Here is a 15,751-nt window from a genome sequence, read left to right on the forward strand (position 1 = left end):
TGATCGGCAGCAGAAATGTCCGACATAGACCCTGAGCTCATAATTACAAACTTAATGTTGACCTTACAATTAGATTCGTCCAGCAAAGGAAAAGAATTATTGCCCCGAAAAGGTGGCAAGTACTAAACGAAGTGGTGGGGAAGTTGTTGACAGCGGACTTCGTGAAAGAAGTCTAATACCCAAGCTAAATAGCGAATCCGGTTCTAGTGAAAAAAGGCCAAAGGCAAGTGGCACATGTGTGTCAATTACACAGATTTAAATCGAGTATGCCCAAAAGACAGTTTTCCCTTGCCCCACATAGATCGCTTGGCAGATGCAACCTCAGGGTTCGAGCTGCTCAGCTTTATGGATGCCTGTTCCGGTTATAACCAAATCCTGACGGAACCTACAGACCAAGAAAAGACAGCTTCTGTAACTGAGATGGGATTGTATTGTTACAAGGTCATTCCCTTTTGACTGAAAAATGCTTGTGTAACTTTCTAGTGACTTGTATATCTTTTTTTTTTTAATTAGAAACAAGATGGAATGTTATGTTGATGATATGGTAGTAAAAACCCGTTTTTCAAATGATTTAGTTGTCGACTTGAATCTTGTCTTCAATGTTTTAAAAAAGCATAAGTTAAAACTTAACCCAAATAAGTGTGCTTTTGGTGTAACCTCGGGCAGGTTCCTGGGCTATATAGTAAACCAACATGGCATAAAACCTAACACTGAAAAAATCCAAACAATTCTAGATATGCGACCTCCTAGTTTGATTAAGGAAACTCAAAAACTAATCGGTCGGATAGCAACCTTGAACTGATTTATATCCAAATCGATTGGGAAGTGTCTTCCATTCTTAAGGCTATAAAGAAAAACCAGGCCTTTTAGTGAACTGAAGAGTGTCAGCTCGCCTTTGATGAGCTGAAAAGATACCTTAGTTCGCCTCCCCTGTTAACCAGACCCGAGACCAGAGATGAGCTCAAACTTTACCTCTCTGCAAGTGACGAGGTGGTTAGCTCAATCCTAGTAAGAGAAGTCGACAAGGTACAACAACCAATAGACTACATGAGCAAGGTTCTGCATGCTGCTGAGACAAGGTATCCTGATATAGAAAAAGCTCGCCTTTGCATTAGTGCTCGCCGCTTGAAAGCTAAGGCCCTACTTCCAGGCCCATACCATTGTTAACCTGACCGATCGACCTTTGAGGCAAATTCTTCAGAAGCCCGAGGTCTCGGGGGGACTGATAAAATGGGCAATAGAGCTCAGTGAATACGACATCCATTATGAGTCACGACCAATGATAAAAGCGCAGGTTCTGGCAGATTTTATTGCCGAGTGCACCTTCAACTCGCCAACCCCTGAAGTGGTTGAGCCTGCTCCCACATCGAAAGATTCAACCAGTGCGGCACTGCCCCTAGCTCATGAGATTGCAAGATGGGATGAGGAGCCCTGGATACTTCATGTGGATGACTCGTCCAATCAGAGTGGAAGCGGAGCTGGGTTGATACTCTACGAACCTAGCGAGGTAAAACTGGAGTATGCGCTCTAGTTCCAATTCCAAGCTTTAAACAATGAGGCTGAGTACGAGGCACTAATAGTCAGGCTAGCACTAAAGAAGGAGGTTGGAGCCAAGCATCTCATTGCTTATAGTGACTCACAACTAGTGGTGAATCAAGTAAACGAGGAGTACGAAGCGCGACAACCCTCCATGTCAACTTACTTGGATAAGGTCAGGGAACTCCTGCCCAACTTCAACTCCCAGTACCTCCAGTAGATTCCGAGATTGGAAAACACAGAAGTTGAATCTCTCTCCAAGTTAGCAAGTATGATAGGCTCGACAAAAAGAACAGTTTACATAGAAGAGCTACCTCGCCTATCGATAGAGAAGGGGGTGGAAGAGGTCTTCCACATAGTAACTACAAAGCCAAGCTGGATAGATCCAATTTTCAGCTACCTAAAGTTGGGTATATTACCAATAGAGAAAAATGCAACTTGGCGAATAGAACGACAATTAGCTCGCTACATGATAAAAGGCGAGCTAGTTTACAGAAGATCCTTCACATTGCCCTATTTGTGCTGCCTACGTCGAACTGAAGCGAATCAAGTGTCTTATGAAGTCCATGAAAGGCTCTGCGGGTGACACTTGGGGGGGAGGGCCCTAGCTCAGAAGACTCTACGACAAGGGTATTATTGGCCCACCTTGAAAGAAGATGTGGCCGAGCTGGTCCAACACTGTGATAAATGCCAATGACATTCCAACATCTTACACCAACCCGTTGCCGACCTGATGTACTTAACTAGATCGTGGTTGTTTGTGCAATGGGGCATAGACTTGCTGGGCCCCTTTCCACCAGCAAAAGGTCAGAAAAAGTTTCTAGTCATGGCGGTGGACTATTTCATAAAATAGGTGGAAGCCGAGCCATTGGTCACTATAACAACTCGCAACATCTAAAACGTCTTCTAGAGGAGCATCGTCTGTAGGTTTGGCCTACCAAAAGTATTGATTTTAGACAACGGGAAACAATTTGAAGAGATTGGATTCCAAGATTGGTGCGTACAATTGGGAATAAAGCAAATTTTCACCTCAGTTGCCCACCCTCAAGCTAATGGTTAGACTGAAGTAACTAATAGGACGATCCTCCGCAGCCTCAAAGCTCAGCTCTCCCGAGCTAAAGGTTTATGGGTGGATGAGCTGCCCAGTGTACTGTGGGCCTACCGAACAACTATCAAAACAACAACTGGTGAAACACCTTTCAATTTGGTGTATGGAACCAAGGTAGTAATACCAACAGAGATGGAAGTACCAATGTTGTAGTCTAAAGCATTCACTAAAGAGACAAATGAAGAAGATTTACGAGCAAATCTCAATCTGGTAAAAGAAGTATGAGACCTGGCCTACATTCAAACAACAACATACCAACAACATGTAGCCCGATACTATAATGCCCGAGTTAAGAGACGCCAATTTAGGATTGGCGACCCGATACTCATGAAAGTTATGGTACTTGAGTCCGACGTAGGAAAGCTCGGCCCGAATTGAGAAGGCCCTTACAAGGTCTCCAAAATTATAGGCGGAAACGCGTATGAGCTCTAAACATTTGAAGGGAAGGCAGTACCCTGAGCCTATAATATAGATAACTTGCGTAGGTGTTACCTTTAAAGCAAAATGTTTCGAGCTACGTTTACAAGTTCGCTAAAACTCATCGAAGATTAGACTATAACTCGACCAAGAATTACATAAAGCAAATATCAACGAGTTAAAACTACAGAGTCATATTCGACCAGTGTAATGACAAACCAACCAAGCTAAATGAACAAGGGGCAAAAGCTACATTATGAAAATATCAAGTTCCATTGAAGAGATAAAAGAAGGTCAAATGGCCATACAAGGATAAAAAAAGAAAAGAAAAGAAAAAGAAAGGGAGTTCAGCAGTTCGGACATCAATAGGGAACACAGGCCCCATAAAAGCTTACAGGAGCGCACCGGCACCCGGAAATAATAGAAAAACCACCACCACTAGACCAGTTAAGCTGTAGGGCTGAGCTACTCACCACCATCATCATCCTGGGCCTCATCATTGCCACCCTCCTCGTCCCCTTCTTCACCATCGTCCTCCTTTTCCTCTGGGGTCAAGGGCTCCTTATCCACCTACATGACGAGCTCGTCCGACACACAACGCACAGAAATGGAGCCAAAATCAAGAGAAGGATACAATGACTTCAAGTAGCGGCGACATAGTTTGAAACCCTTCTTCATTAAATGGATGTCGTCCTCCACCATTTTCTTCTTGTATTTTGAGGACATTAAGAAACAAGCAATAGCCTCCTACCCAACTTGAAGCATGTCTTGAATTTTGAGTATATTTCGATCGCCTCTCCTCCAGCTCGCATTGCGCCTCGGTCAACTTGCATTGCAAATTCCGGTTCATCTCATGGAAGCGCTGACACTACCCCTCTAAGTTAACCTGAAGCCTCTACATCTTGGCCTGAAGCTAGCAAATGCTCGCCTGCATGTTGGCCCTCTCATTCTGCCCATAATGGATGCGATCCAACTTGACTTGATCGAAAGTGTTCGCCTATAGAGATCAAGATCATAATAAGATATCTAGCAGGCAATGATCAAGAAACTCTAAAAGAAGACAAACCTGCATGATGCACTAAGTCATCCGAGCTCCGGCATTGACAGGATCCAGCTCGCTGTAATGGTGCATGTATTCAAGGAGAAGCATCCCCTGGGCTATCCGAAGGGCCACATGAGGGTAGTAAAACCGATCTATCACTGAGACATTAGCAATGCAGGGGATAAAGGGAGGAAGGTTCCCAACATAAGGTCAGACCTCTTGCTCCTCTTGGTCGACCTGAGGTTGGAAGGTGGCAAGGGTCAGGTACTGATCAATACACATCGTCTTGTCATCTCCCTCTAGGTCAACGACGGGAGGAGTAGAGCCGGGTGACCACACCTCGGCACTGGTTGAGGTTCCTTCAACAGAAGAATGATGCTCCACCCTCCGTTTCTTCCTAGCCAACCTCCTCTCTTTGTCAATGTTCATCATGGAAGTCAAGCTCGTCATATTTGAGAAAAGACAAACTGTTAAAACGACTACATATACACAAAAGGAAGAAGCATGAAATGTAGACGCTACACCCTAACGGCCCACCTACCTACACGACTCAGACCAACTTGAACAAGCATGGGCTCGACTAGAAGCCCTTCTACCTGAACCTTTTCTTGGATGAGCTTAGGAAGCGCAACCTGAAGCTCGACATCCTGACTCTTGGCAACACCCCTTGACCTTGTTGGGAAAATCAACTAATACCTTCCTCCCATTGCGAAAGGGAAGGTAAAAGCATAATGGACCGAAGATCCTCTTCATATGAACCAAAGTGGAGAAGACCTCCAGACTCAACGGGAAGTTCCGATGGTGACACAAACCAATCAGCCCAACCAGAATTCGGACTACATTGGGAGCGAGCTGACCCAATGATTCCATGGATAATGGTTAGCAGCCGGCTTGATTCGGCGGTACTCATTAGGGATTTGATACCTGTAATAGAGCCCGACTATTTCCTCTCCAGTCAACTCAATCAGTTCAAATATATTTATTACTTCCTTAACCTCATGTCTTTTTCCACCAAACAATCATCACAGTATACTTCGATTGAGCCCTCCCCCGAGGAGCTCGCCTTGCTTTCCGACCTATCATCGGGCAGCCTACCCTCAGACTCAATATTAGACATTGCGAGAACTAGGGTACTCATTGGAAAAAGTGAACGGCAAATGAAGATGACGGCGGTAGGACTCGGACCAACAAGAAACAGAGCTCGGACTAATAGACCAACTCAGCTCGCCAAGCATAGTACCCAGAAAACTCCAAGAGAAGAACAGTTTGAGCGGGGACCTCAATGGGGGACCCCATACTTATGGCCCTCCAAATGTAGATCGACGGTCCAGAGCACGTTGACAACAGGATTACGACTAGCGGCACATGTGGGAAGATTTGAAATCCAAATTTGCGCACCCACTGAGCGTGCCCTTCTTTGAAATTTGAAAAATTAGCTCGCTCGAATCGCACACCTCTCTGAAATCCTTCCTGCGTGTGCCCTCTTCTCATGTCATATTCGAAATTCAAAAATAGGGTCGCGGTTCACTCAGCTTGGGACCTAGTTACAAAGCGAGTCGGATGACCTATGAACTAGCTGGGCCAATTACCCACACTAAGAGCTACTTTATTTGCCGAGCTAACACTAGCTCGAGAGTGGGGGACAATTGATGATGGGTAATTTGGTCCTCCTAGTCATTTAGCGACACATGGCTCCCAAATAACACCTCGACGTCGAATCGACAGACCTGCTTGGAAAGTTAGCTTGGAACACCTCGCTCAGGCCGACCTCCACCTCGATGCAGCCGAGCTGGCAAATCCGTAAGATTACGATGACCTGTCCTAGGGGTCGGCCGAGCTAAGGGGACCTAAGGCGTCTTGCAAGGAAGAGCTTGCTAACCGTCCCTAGCAGTTCGCTACCTAAGGCGCCAATAGCGTGATTGTTAGAACGACCCTCCCCCCCCCTCGTGTTGTTTGCCTTGATTTCACTTAGATGAACCATAACCCCCACGAGGATCTCTCAATCGACACCTTAACAAGCTAGGAAAATAGGAAAACGACTCCACAAAGAGCTCAAAACTGTTACATTGAACCTCCTGAGTATAGGAACCTATATAAAGTGCCTAGATTCACCCAAAAAGGTACGTGCACTAAACTTCTAGAGCTCTCTCACTCTTTCAAAGAGCTTCTCAAACACCGACTGACTTAAGCATTATAGTGCCCTCCCCAGGTAAAAGACACCTAGGCACTCTCATCTTCCATTCCTTGCAGCACACATCAGCTCGAACACTCAAACATTAGTTCAGTTCTAACAGCTCGGCTAGCCAGGTCAACGTCCAGTCAGAGTCCGAATCATAGTACACGAAGGAGCATTCAGATTGTGCGTCATTACATACTTTATCCATTATTCGAAGTTCAAAGCTTTGAAGAGGGGAGGGAAAATGTCAAAGAAACAAAAACAAGATAAAGCTAACCCAAAGGTCTTGGCCATGCTGTCATTGCTCTATAATAATGAAAGTGTCTTAATTTTTTAGTCAATTATTTTTTTTGCCTAATAAAGGTCTTGATTCGTTTTTTCAGTATCACATTCCGCAATTTGCATAATAAGTTCAATTTCATTGGCTTGATGTTTCGAGTGTTGCTTAGATGTTTCTTTTTGTCAAAGAAACAAAAACAAGATAAAGCTAACCCAAAGGTCTTGGCCATGCTGTCATTGCTCTATAATAATGAAAATGTCTTAATTTTTTAGTCAATTATTTTTTTTGCCTAATAAAGGTCTTGATTCGTTTTTTCAGTATCACATTCCGCAATTTGCATAATAAGTTCAATTTCATTGGCTTGATGTTTCGAGTGTTGCTTAGATGTTTCTTTTTGTCAAAGAAACAAAAACAAGATAAAGCTAACCCAAAGGTCTTGGCCATGCTGTCATTGCTCTATAATAATGAAAATGTCTTAATTTTTTAGTCAATTATTTTTTTTGCCTAATAAAGGTCTTGATTCGTTTTTTCAGTATCACATTCCGCAATTTGCATAATAAGTTCAATTTCATTGGCTTGATGTTTCGAGTGTTGCTTAGATGTTTCTTTTTGTCAAAGAAACAAAAACAAGATAAAGCTAACCCAAAGGTCTTGGCCATGCTGTCATTGCTCTATAATAATGAAAATGTCTTAATTTTTTAGTCAATTATTTTTTTTGCCTAATAAAGGTCTTGATTCGTTTTTTCAGTATCACATTCCGCAATTTGCATAATAAGTTCAATTTCATTGGCTTGATGTTTCGAGTGTTGCTTAGATGTTCTTTTTGTCATTTTGATAATAAAGTAATAAGCTTTAACAAGAAAGGGGACTGCCCAAACTTGGAAGGAGACAGAGTTGCCACTTTCTTTGAAATGATTGCAGGAGAGCGTTTTCCTTTGGCCATGAAATTAAAATAAGCCTCAACGGCATAGCTTTGTGAAATAATAATTGTTAATCAATGGTCCACCGATATAAATGTCTAAGGAAATAGGGGTTATTCTATTAGTTCAAAATAGCAATATCCATTCGCAACCATATCCACAAGTAAAACTATCATTGATAGCTTAAACTAGGGCAGTCATAAGGTTGAAGTCATTGTGGTGGGGTATGCACTCATTTTGATTTGTTTCTTGAGCTAGCATAGAATGGAGGCGTCGTGTTTACCTAGTGCTTTGTCGATGAATCTAGCAAAAGACTGTAGGCCATAATCAACCATTTATTCCCTTAATGTCCTAATCTTTGATAATATCGCTAATCAGCCTATTGAGTTGATTTCATTGGACCTTCTTATTTGTTAAACCAAACAAATTCCCAAGATCCAAAAGATTTCATTTTGAGGCCCCAAATTAATCGAATCGAACCCTTTCCAGATCTGCCAAATTTGGGCCCAATTGGGCCAATCAGATCCCACTAATCAACATAGAATGCTCGGAAACCCCACCTTGCCAAATTTCAGCCAAACATACATTCATTTAACTTTCCATCTAAAAAGATTCAATTTTGACCAATCTTGCCAGGCCACACACACAAACCCACTCTCTCTTTAGATCCATTTCAACCCTCAACTTTTTTTTGACTTAAATCCACTCATCATTGAACCAGGACCCGGTCTGACCCCTGAACTCGGTTTGACCTGAGTGTCCAAAATTACAAAAACGACCCTAAGTTTTCCAAAAATCACGAAACTGCCACTCCCCCTTTATAAAAGCCAATTTGTTATGTTCAAGGGAGTCGGTCCTTATCAATTTCGAAGGGACTGTTCCTCTTCTTCCCCATTCGAACGAAGAAGAGAGGCGACGGCGGCAAGCTCCCACTCCGACCTCCTCTATTGACCTCTCTCCTAATCTCCGCTCTTCCCTGCATTCTCCCGGGGATTTTCGGCACTATTCATCGTCATCTACCTCTCGACGAGAACAGAGTAGCGGCGGCAAGGATTTCCCCCATTTCCTCTATTTCTCAAAATTGCTCACCTTTCCCTCTCCTTTTTTTTTTTCCTCTCTTCTGACTTATCCTCCGACCATTAGTCTTTTGTCTGTCATTCCCGCCGGCAAGAACGAACGAATCGCAGCAGTGGTGCATTGTTCTCTCTCGTTTGCTCTAGCATAGGCTTAAAGCTTTTTCTTGGCGAAACCGAAGTTGGAAGCCCGTTTTTTTTTCATCAAATCTTTCCAGACCAGTCGCAGTCATCATTCTCGTCCAAGGAGAGACATCCTGAAGTTACAACAAGCTCAGGTCTCCCCCTCACATCGACTAGGTTCAGGCCAGAACATAGAAGGTATACCCTACGCTCTACCCTATATTAATTTACTTTTTTTTTCTTGTTTTCTTTTGTTCTTTACTAATGCGTTGATTTCCTTTCATTCTATTATTGTGGAATAACTGAGATCTAAGAGGGAGGAGGGGAGCTACCGGAGCTGGTGATGAAGCTCACGCCGAACTAGCTCCTATATGCTCTCAATCTCCCCTAGTCCTGTCGTTGCTTATGTATATATGTTCATTCTCTAGTACTTTTTTTTAAGAAGATGCTTGTGCCTAGAATTTCTGAGAATCTGATTTCTTCACTCTTAGTTTTCTCATGTCTTTTCATCGGGATTCTACTGTGATACTACTCCTTCTAATTCCTTTTGTTGGCTTTCACATTGAAGGAGTTCTGATAGGAGGGCTGGGGAAGTTTTTAATCTTAATATATTATTTGCTTTCCTTGTCCTATTGATCTGTTGTTTACTCTATCTCTGTGTTGAGGATTGCCTGGTTGGAGGTTTTAAGTGGGAGATAGGGGTGAAGGAAGGAGGCAAGCAATCCAGAGCTATGGTTGTTCATGTTTAACTTGATGGACTTCGTAGAGGAGGTTTTAAAAGGGTAGAAGATAAAAGAAAGGGCCATAGACATGAGGTTGGACTGGTGGTTGTCAGCGGTTGGGGAGCTAAAGGTAACTTTACCACCCAAGGGTATGTAATTCTTCTTCCATGAGGCCAATCTTTTTTCAAAGAGGGAGACTTGAGTAGGACAAAGGCCAAGAGGAAATGGGGCAATCTAAGCACTTTACAGTAGACTCCATAACTTTTGGTCCAATTGATCTTTGTTCTCACCCTCCTTAAGTCATCCCCTTCACAAAAGATTATTATATCATCAACAAATTGGAGTGGGTGATCGGAAGATTACTCCTACCAATTCTCCAACCCCTAATGGGCTCCTCTTTAGACGGCTAAGCACATCAGCTACAACGGTGAAAAGGAAGGGTGATAAAGGGTCACCTTGTCTTAGTCCTCTAGAGGTTGGAAAAAAATCTCTTACAACACCATTAACTAACACTGAATAATGACAAGAGCTTATACACCTAAATATCCAATTACAACACCTTTCTCCAAACCCACCATTTTCAAGTACCTCCACCAGGAAAGTCCAATCCACCAAGTCATAGGCTTTCTCTAAATCTAGCTTGTAAACAAATCCTTATCGGAGATTCCTCCACACATTCGTTACCTATTAGAATTTGATTAATTATGTGCTTTCCTTGTATAGAAGCCCCTTGAGCTTGACTAATAGTTGAGGGGAGCACCACTTTGATCCTTCTTGAGAGCACCTTTGCCAGGATTTTGTATAAACTAATCACCAGACTGATAGGTCTAAAATCCTTAGGGTGTTGAGCTTCACCTTCTTGGGGATTAGGGTGACAAAAGTGGCGTTAATTGCCGACTAACCTTGAAACCATATTCAAATTCCTTGAAAACTTCCATGAGATCATCTTTAATCACCTCCCAACAATCTTGATAAAAAGCCATAGTGAAACCATATGGACCTAGTGCCTTTGATCCATCCTTTGAAAAAATTGCGTCTTATTTCTTCTTCTTCAAAGCTCCTCTCTGACCAAACATTAAGGTCCTCCCCAATCTTGGCCATTCAAACCCTTCCAGATTCTACCTAATTTAAGGGCCTCCTAAAGATTGCTTTACAGTGCCTCACAAAAATATTTGCTATTTCATCCTGGGAGGAAACCTCTTCACCACTGACCTCTAATTTACCCACAAAATTCTTCCTCCTCCCATTGGTTAAAGCATGGAAAATTTTTGTTCCCGTCACCTTACTTAAGCTAATTATTCCTTGATTTTTTCCTCCAAGAGATTTCTTATCCCAAGAGGACATCTTCTATGTTTCCATTTCAATTCTCTCTCTTGCACACTCAAGGAATCCTGGTTTTTCTTTCCATCTAGTTCTTCAATTTGAGATATTAGGAGGCCTTTTTGTTTCTCCACTCTCCCGAATTGGACATTGTTCCACTCCTTCAGGTTGGCTCTAAGTCTTTTCAATTTCTTGTGGAATCTAACCCCCTTCCACTTCACTCCTCTCAAATCTTCATTCCACCACTCCTTTATCTTATTCCCAAAATCCGGGCGAGTTAACCACATATTTTCAAACCTAAGGGGTCTTGGTCCATTCCCAAAGGATTCTTGTCCAAGTTTAGTAGGGTAGTGATCAAAAGTTAACTCTAGGTAGGGCTCTAGCCACTAAATTACTCAAATGATTCTTCCACCCTTCGTTGAAAAGAAATCTATCCAGCTTAGAGCAGACATGGTTTTCTTGGAAGTTTGACCAAGTGAAAAAGGTTTGCAATAGGGGAATCTCCTTAAACTCACAAGTACTAAAGAACTCGGTAAATTTTTGCATGCTAGTTGTGATAGTCTGATGTGGGTTGTTGGTTTCAAACAAAATCCGATTACATTAAGATCTCCACCCACACACCAAGGTCCCCCCCCCCCTCCCCCCCCCCCCCCCCCACAAGCCTTGTATTCCAAACAATTCCTCCCACATCTTCTTCCAGCAGGTTGCTCCACATGACCAGGGCTCTATGTAGTAGCTTCTTTTGCGTACCTAGCAGAAGTCTATGAGCTTGTGGGGGTCCATGATCATGACTCCTTTCTTAGTGAAAGCTGGAGGGGTTGCATGAGTTTTGTGCTCTTGACCCACTTGCTTCTTGAGTTCTATACATGAAAGACGAGGTGGAGTTTGGAAGACACTGGTAATTCTAGCTTGTAGGCGACTGACCCGACCCTTTTAGGGACTTTGAAGGGTTCATAAAATTTGGGAGCCAATTTCTGCCATGCTCACTTGGCTACTAAGGTCTGCTGGTAGGGTTGAAGCTTCAAGTAAACCATGTCGTTAGGCTGGAATTCCAAGGGACGGTGTTTGCAGTCATAGGTATCCTTCATTACCTGTTGAGCTCGTTGTAGATTGTTCTTAAGCACTTGCAAGATAAAGTCTCAAATGGCGAGGTACTTGTCTATTGCAACTACTGTTGTGGAGCCTGCCTCGTAGGGGAGAATGGCAGGGGGGTCTCTCCCATACAAGGCCTTGAAAAGTGTCATCCCGGTAGTCACATGGAAGGTGGAATTATACCATAGTTCTGCCCAGGGTAACCATTTCAACCACTGTTTTGGTCTCTACCTTGTGAAGCACCTCAAGCAGGTCTTGATGCATCTGCTAACTACCTCTGTCTGCCCATCGGATAGGGGATGATAACTCGTGGAGTAAGGTAGGTGTGTTCCTTGGATTTGAAGGTACTCCTGCCAAAATCTTCCCATAAATAAAGGATCCCAGTTAGAGAAGATGGAGGTTGGTGTTCCATGCAGTTTTGTGATGTCTCTCATGAACAGATCTGCCACCTGTGCTGCTGTAAATGGGTTCGACAAGGTTGAGAAGTGGGCATATTTGCTAAGTCTATCCATTACCACCATGATCACTGTCTTGCCTTGAGAGGGTGGTAAACCGGTGATGAAATCCATGGTGGCGTTGTCCTAGACTTGGTTTGGTATTTTGAGGGGTTGACGGAGCCCAATTGGTTGTTGAGTATCATATTTTTGTTGTTGGCAGGTTGGGCAACTAGCCACAAAGATCTGCACGTGCCTCCTAATTCCCCTCTAGTAGTAGTGTGCTGTAATGCGACGATAGGTCCTTAGTACCCTTGAATGACCGCCTTCAACGGAGGAATGGAACAACTGTAGAAGCTCTGTTATGTGTGGAGACGTCGAAGGTAGAACTAGTCTTCCTTTATAGTACAAGAGGGAATCCCTCACGATGTAGCCCAACGTTTTGGTTGGATCCTTGACCCACTTTCTTTTGATGGCCCCAACTCTTCACTGTTCATTATCTCCTACTTAAGAACCTCCAGTGGTGGGTACAGGGGTCTAGATTCTGCCATCAATTGTAACTCATTTTGCCTTGACAGGGCATCTTCTACCCGATTACAAGCTCCGGTTTTGTATTCTATCAAATAATCAAACCCCAACAACTTAGACACTCACTTTTGTTGTTCTTCCATAAGGAGATGCTGTTCCAGTAGATATTTGAGACTTTGTTGATCGGTTCTAATGATAAAACGTCGTCCAAGAAGGTAGTGGCGCCATTTAAGGACTGATAGGATGACAACCGTTAGCTCCTTAACATAGGTGGATTGGGCCTTGGCATGAGGGAAGAAAACCTTGTTGAAATAAGCCAGGGGTTTACCCCCTTGCATCAAAACAACTCCAATGCCAAAGCCGGATGCGTCACATTCCACTACGAAAGGCTGCTCAAAATCTGGTAGGACCAGTGTGGGCGGAGTGGAAACTGTTGTCTTCAAGGAGTTGAAGGCTTGTTGGGCCTCCGCCGTCTAGCGGAAGGCTTCCTTCCGAAGAAGTTGGGTCAGTGGTGCTGCCATCAGCCCATAGTTCCTGATGAATCTTTTGTAGTACCCAGTTAGGCCTAGGAAGGCCCGCAACTGTCTAACTGAAGTGGGTCGGGCCCAATGCTTTATACTTGCTACCTTCTCAGGACCGGGCTTCACCTCCCCTTGCTCCACACGACCAAGACAATGTATTTTTCCCTGCCCAAAGACACATTTGGAGAGCTTGGCTGAAAGCTGATTTTGCCTTAGCACATCCAATGTTAGGTTCAAATGTAGGAGATATTGCTCCCAATCAAAGCTATAGATAAGAATGCCATAAAAATACTTAAATGAACTTATGAAGATAGGGCCTGAAAATGTCATTCATGAGTGATTGGATGGTTGACGGTGCATTGGACAAATCGAACGACATGACTAAGAACTTGTAATTGGTCATCATGAGTCCTAAAATCCATTTTATGCACATCGCCATTGTGGACTCAGATCTAATGATACCCGGACCTGAGGTCCAGTTTACCGGTCCTTAATTGTAATGGAATTCAATGCCCGGTAATCCACACAAAACTGCCAAGAATCGTCCTTTTTCACTAGTATAACTAGGGAAGAATATGGGTTGTTGCTGGGTTGTATGAAGCCCTTTTGTAGGAGGTCTTGCATTAAGCACTCAATTTCTTGGCATTGATAGTATGGGTACCGGTAGGGCCGGACATTTGTTGGTGCTGTGCCCGGTACGATGGGAATTCGATGGTCCTGAACTCTCTTTGGAGGAAGCCCTTGTTGTTCATGGAGAACTTTAGGGTACTTAGTCAATACTTCTTGTAGCAATGGATTTGGGCTGCCCATGCCGTCTTTGTTGAGAGTGGGCTTTAGATGTGGGCCAGGGGTGCAGGCCCCTAAGAGCATCAAGGTGGGCCGATTTAGGTCCCAACTGGTTTTGATGATGGAGTTGAGGGTAGCTGGTTGTGGGACTAGTAGCCTGGACCCCCTTATGGAGTTGAGGGTAGTTGGTTGTTGCAACCACTGTACCCCAAGTATGATGTCGGCCCCACTGAAGCCCAATGTGTACAAATCAATGCAAAAAACCTCCCCTTGGATGATTAGCTCCATGTCTTTATAGACTCCTTCACATGGTATTTGACTTTCGTTGGCAACTTGGGCATTGAATTTAGAGGTGGGTTACCCCCATCTGGATGGCCAAGTCATTTGAATTGAAGTTCATGTACTCCCACTATCCACCAAAATAGATACCTCCTGACCCTTCAATTGACCCATAACGCGCATGGTTTGGGGTGATGTGAGAATGGTGAGGGCCTGTAAGGAAATCTCGGGCGGGCCAAGCTCGAATATCATATCAAGGCTAGTTGGGTTATTTTCTTCAAGACCCTCCCCCACACGCTCTTCCTCTTCCGACTCATCTGTTTGTAGCAAGAAAGCTTGTTGGGCCTTGATGGGCCGAATCATTCATCACAGTTGTAACATAAGCTCTTGCCCCTACGAGCCTGCATCTCAGTCCATGTTAGCTTTTTATATGGGACATTGGGCTTGAAGCCTTGGGTATCTAGTATAGTGGGTCCCGTAATGGTCGGGGCTGGGCTGGTTCTGTCTTTAGGGCCACGTCGCATTATAGGAGTCTTTAATAGGGGTCTCTGAGGTCGACTCTGTGTTTTTTGAGTCTGCCGAGTTTTTCCTCATAAGGCCTGGCCAGCCCTACAACAGCCATGACTGTCAGAGGCTGCATGGATTTCACCTCCACCCGAATATCCTCCTCAACCCTCCAATAAAATTGCCTAACATAGCACATTCCGGCCACCTCTGTACCCTAGAGGATAGACACTCAAATTCTACCTGGTATTCTCTCACTGAACCAATCTGTCTGAATTTAGCAAGTTCTTCATCATAGTTTTTGAATCCAGTGGGTCCAAATCGCACATATAGAGCATCGGTGAAATCCGCCCAAGTCACATGGGGATTTGACTGGTGAAACCACTGGAATCAGAGAATATATTCTCCTTCTAGATGGATAGCAGCGACTGAAATCCTCTGATTCCCCGGTATTTCATGGTACTCGAAGTACCTCTCAGCTCGATAAATCCATGGTACAGGGTCCTCACTTGAGAAGTTTGGTAAGGTGATCTTGGTCTATCGCAACACTCCATTTCCTCCAGATCGGTTGCTTGATTGGCTAGTACCTTCTCTCTCGCCTTCAGTGTTCTCGCTGACAGTTGCCTTCTCCAGCTTGGCCAAGGCCGTTGAGAGAGCCACCTCGATCTCAGTGATGTCTCCCTCCAGTTTCTCAATACGTTCATCACTTATGGATGCTCTCGTTCCCACCATGGTGTCAACCCAAGATTAGGCTCTGATACCACTTGGTAGGGTACTGCCTACCTCGGGAGCTTCTTCGAGGGAGCTCATGCCTCCTACAGAAGAAAAGAGAAGAGAAGATGATTTTGGTGCTCAGAAAGGTGATTTTCTTTATTGCGGTTCTGATACTT

The 15,751-nt window shown here is 43.9% G+C and overlaps 1 protein-coding gene across 7 annotated transcripts in view; it reads left to right on the top strand.

Annotated features, from left to right (window-relative positions):
- Window positions 1-8,324: 8,324 nt before the first annotated feature.
- PUM23 (pumilio 23) overlaps window positions 8,325-15,751 on the top strand; it is an 88,593-nt gene continuing 81,166 nt past the window's right edge. Inside the window, exons 1-2 of one of the 7 annotated variants that reach the window (XM_088976810.1) lie at window positions 8,332-8,873; window positions 9,244-9,527. The gene's annotated coding sequence lies outside the window, so the exon portion shown is untranslated. Of the gene's footprint in view, window positions 8,874-9,243; window positions 9,547-15,361; window positions 15,722-15,751 lie in introns of those variants that run through there. The other 6 variants (XM_088976807.1, XM_088976809.1, XM_088976806.1 and 3 more) reach the window with 6 other exon arrangements.

This window comes from Nelumbo lutea, chromosome 3 (assembly GCF_056320005.1).
Source record: "Nelumbo lutea isolate HS-2025 chromosome 3, American lotus-T2T, whole genome shotgun sequence".
Lineage (NCBI taxonomy): Eukaryota > Viridiplantae > Streptophyta > Magnoliopsida > Proteales > Nelumbonaceae > Nelumbo > Nelumbo lutea.